Below are 4,892 nucleotides of genomic sequence, written 5' to 3'. Positions count from 1 at the left end.
CACTTTGCTAAGTACGGTTTTTAAAGTAATTGTATTACCAATAATTATGATCTATACTTTCATATTTAAAATTTTTTTCTGTAAATTTTCAGTTTTAATTAATTTTTATTTTTAATTTAATAATTTTAAAGAAGTTTTATTAACAAGTATATATATTTATATTTTCATATTTCACATTTTTTCCGACTAAACTTTACATTTTTAAGTTTTCCAATCGTTTTGCACTTTTTGCTACACAGAAAAAAAAATTGATATGATATGATGGTCAATTTGATGAAATCCAATATCAATTCGGCCCTGATATGTCACATATCAATTTGATATGATCGAAATGTTAAAAACGACATTTCAGTAATATCATTTTTACATTAGCGGTAACACTTTTTTCTAGAAAAAAGCTTTGACAAAGCTTTGCCTTGGAGCGTACTTGAACCTGGGACCTTCAGCATCAGAGACAGACACCTTACCAGCTGGTCTATCGCACAACATTTTCCGCGGGCGTTAAGTTCAAAAGACATGGAAACCATGTTGGTGCAAACGAGACAACATGTTTGAAGTAAGCCAAGTCGAGTTTCGAATAGGTCTATTTCGCTTCCACTCACGTAATTAACGCCGCCATATTGCTCTATCCTCTCTTTTTCGATGTCAAGAAATTTTCGAAAAGAGAGAATTCGGAAAATTACATTTTTTGGTATCAATGTCATGGTAAAATTGATATTTATCGAAAAAACACAAACTTACCAGCGCATATCAAATTGATTCTGACGCATTTTTTTCTGTGTATTTATATAAATATAAGAAAAAGCCTTTTTTTGTGCCTTTTCATACCCGTTACTAGGTATACTAGATTCGTCGGAAAGTATGTAACAGGCAGAAGGAAGCGTTTCCGACCCCATAAAGTATATATATATTCTTGATCAGGGTCACTAGCCTAGTTGATCTAGCCTTGACCGTCTGTCCGTCCGTCCGTATTAACGCTGAGATATTGTTTCAGAGGGGAAGAAGAAACCTGGGGTATCTTTGAGTTGGGTTTCAACAGAGAAAAGACGCTCCGGAAGTGGATTTCAACAATGAAGAATCTATATCTAGTTTAAAAGCCTTCATTGATCATGTTACAAACACATGTTACAAACACAGACTTGGCTCCGTACGTTGAATACAAGAAGCATAAGCACGGGCATTCGTGCCCTAAAAAAGTGCGCAGACTATAGTGTAAAGAAGTCTCGTCGGCTGGGATATACTCAGTCCCGCCAGGGTCTCTTTACCGATAATATTTGTAAAGATATGGGACAAAAAGGTCTAGGACGAAAATTTGGTTGGCTGGCGTGAGATGTAGAGTGCCAGCCACCGGGATACGGAGTGAGAGAAATAGTTTATTCGGTGTCTGTTGCAGAGCGAAAAGGGTCAGCCGTAACGCGCATTTGGTCCCGGCTCATAGCATTCGCTACGAGAAGCCCGAGAGAGAGGGAATCGATTATGGTCACAACTTTTCCCTAGGGCAGAATTTATGGCCTAAAATCTAGGCATTTGTTCTGAAATACTTATATTTATGCGTGGCCAACTTGATTGTATTCTTTTCCTACGAGTTGTATTAAAATCAGGCGAGAAATACATTTATTAGAGCATTTTTATTTCTTGGTTCATGTTTTTTTCTCAGTGCTCGCAGGTTTACGGGTTAGGTTAGGTCATGGTTATATAAATTCTAGCCTATTTTGGGCGAAGCCGCATCGAGGCCTTCCAGAAATTTCTCATTGCACGTGATTCTTGCTGGCCAAAATGCGGTTCACTCCACTCACTCACCTGTCTCGCTCTCATGCACACACACACTCGTGAATCCGGGTGCTCCGCCGCTGGTCCTGGGCAGGCACACTCTCCTCGAGGTCGTCTAGGTAAACTCCTTCCCACTCCTTCCTTTGCTTCCTGGGTCACTTGGCACAAGTCACTCGACTGCACCACTTTTCGCACTCCGAGCGCAAAAGACTCCTGTTGTCCACATGAATTTGCTCTGCTCGCATTTCTGATCCCGTTCGCCGCCTTTGTAAAAGTCCCGCTTCTGATCCCGTGCGCCGCCTTCTGGTGTGTGTGCGTTTCTGTGGCTACTGCATGATGCGAGAACGGAGGGGGAAAGCTTAGCTAAGATATTTATTGTGTACCAATATAACTACAAATATTACAATTATTGGCTAAGCTTACATATTAAGAGAACTGTACAAAGTTTTTACAAAGTTATTCGCGAGGGTTTTGTTTTTGTTGTTAGCTGCTGTTGTTGTTGCCGCTGGCTGCTGTTGCTATTGCCGCTGGCGGCTGTTGTTGTAGGCGACGCCTTTGGGCGTTGCGGCTGGCGATGTTGTTGGTGCTAACTGGCGTTGTTGTTGGCGCTGGCTGCCGATGTTGTTGGCGCTAACTGGGGTTGTTGTTGGCGCTATTTGTGAGGGGTCAAACGACTCCTCACATGCCCCTCCTACTTCGGGGGGTGTTTAGATATGGTGATCCGGTCGGTTTTTGAAATGTGTACCCGGAATTCCTCTGCTCCAGCATGGAACAGAAACTTCCTCTTTACCCGCCGGATAATCAATGACGACTCCGTATTAGTGCTTTGTTTTAACGATTACTAACTGGGTTTTAATTGTTTAGTTAGTAATCCTGGCGAAAAAAAGGTTCGCTACAGTGGCACTGGGAGCGTTGAGTTCCCACTAGGGAAGTGGAACGTTGGGAAGGCGCACCCTCCAGCACTGACTCAAACATTGGCTCCTGTCGCAGTGTTACTGGTTGGCTCTCGCCCTGCCAGATCGAGCGTCACTCGCCGGCTTGTTTGTGGCAAGTGCTATTGTGCAGTCTTCGTACGGACTTCTGGAGCTGCTGCTACGCTACTATCTTCGTGTATGCTCCCGCCGTCTGTGGGTATCCTTGGATGCTCCTCTGCTGCTCTCGTCTTGATGTGTACATTTCTTCGTGCCGGCTTCTCCGATGCTTCCGCCTTGATGCGGGTATCCTTGGTTTCTGTATCTCTGCTGTTGCTGTTGCTCTGCTACGGGTTTTAGCGTCAATCGATCGCTAAGCTTGCTCCGCCATCTAAATGTCTTCGTTGTCGTCCAGTCGTCTGGGTACCAGATTCTGGGTTTCTGGCTCGTTGACTGCTTCCTTCAAATCTCTAAGGGATGCCGTTCTGCGTTGCCCGCTCTGGGTGTGTTGCAAGCGCACTATGGTGGGAGAAAAGAACTTAATTACTTTGTACGGGCCTTCGTACTTGGGTGCTAGCTTAGCGGCAAAGTTATCCGCCGCCCTTAACAAATGATGCTGCTTTACGAAGACCAGCGATCCTATAATCGGTCTCCACGCACGTCTCCTGAGATCGTAATGCTTCCGCTGCTCTAACGAAGCTCTATGAGTGTTTTCGATCGCTAAACTTGCTCCGCCATCTAAATGTCTTCGTTGTCGTCCAGTCGTCTGGGTACCAGATTCTGGGTTTCTGGCTCGTTGACTGCTTCCTTCAAATCTCTAAGGGATGCCGTTCTGCGTTGCCCGCTCTGGGTGTGTTGCAAGCGCACTATGGTGGGAGAAAAGAACTTAATTACTTTGTACGGGCCTTCGTACTTGGGTGCTAGCTTAGCGGCAAAGTTATCCGCCGCCCTGAACAAATGATGCTGCTTTACGAAGACCAGCGATCCTATAATCGGTCTCCACGCACGTCTCCTGAGATCGTAATGCTTCCGCTGCTCTAACGAAGCTCTATGAGTGTTTTCCTGTACTACCGTGAAAATGTCCCGTAGCCATTCCGCTTTCGCTTCGGGTGAACGTAGCTTAGTCTTGGAGTCATTTCATCATACAAGGCCTCTGGGAGTCGTGGCTCTCTGCCTTGGACGATGAACGCTGGAATCCTGTTGAGTCTGAGATGCTGCTATTAATTGCCAGATTCAGTTCGGGCAGAAGTTTGTCCCACGTCGTCTGCTTGTCCTCGATATACTGCGCGACCATTGTTTTACTGTATGTGGGATTTCCATTCCCGCCTGCTTGCAGAAAGCTTTGAATGAACGACTCGTAAATTGTGTCCCGTTATCGCAGACAAATGTTCGGGGAATACCAAAGTGATTCAAAATCCTCTCCCGAAAGGATTTTTCGAGATGCGCCGAAGTAGCTTTTCTCAAGGGGACCATCTTAACCCATTTCGAAAAGGCGTCGAAGAATACGAGCAGCATCGTATTCCCACTCTTGGATCGCGGAAGGGGCCCAATAAAATCGGCGCAGACGGTATCGAACGGCTCGTTAACCAGTCTGGTGAACATTTTGCCCGCCGGTTTGTTTTGGCTGACTTTGAGCCGTTGGCAAGTGTCACACTTGCGGACATACCTGGCAATATCGCGGATTATCAATCGAGTTGAGCCACTTCAAGGCGAGGTGGTCCGTTATCACCTCGAATCGATAACCTTCCAAGTAGCATATGAGTTTCCTGATGGCCCATATAATAGCCAGACACTCCTTTTCTGTGGCGGAGTAGTTCTCCTGAGGCGTCTGCTGGCGAATGCGATGACTCGTTCTTCTCCCTGGATTTTCTGCGTTAAAACTGCTCCTAGGCCGATGTCGCTGGCGTCTGTTTGCAACACGAACTTCTCGTTGAAGTCGGGGCAGGCGAGATCCGGTGCCTCCGTGAGTTTTCTTTTGAGTTCCTCGAACGCATCTTGCTGCTCCTGCTCCCATTGCCATTTCTTTCCTTTCTTGAGTAGCAAAGACATGGGCTGCACTACGCTGGAAAAGTTGGGTACAAATCTCCTGTACCATGACGCGATCCCTAGACATCTCCTCAACTTCTTGCATGTGGTGGGCGGTCTCAGTTGCCGTACTGCCGAAATCTTGTCGGGATCCGTGTGAATTCCCTACTCACCTACATCAGCCGT

The sequence above is a fragment of the Drosophila biarmipes genome, chromosome 2L, assembly GCF_025231255.1.
Source record: "Drosophila biarmipes strain raj3 chromosome 2L, RU_DBia_V1.1, whole genome shotgun sequence".
Lineage (NCBI taxonomy): Eukaryota > Metazoa > Arthropoda > Insecta > Diptera > Drosophilidae > Drosophila > Drosophila biarmipes.
The sequence above is the reverse complement of the archived record's forward strand: the minus strand, read 5'-3'. Positions refer to the sequence as shown.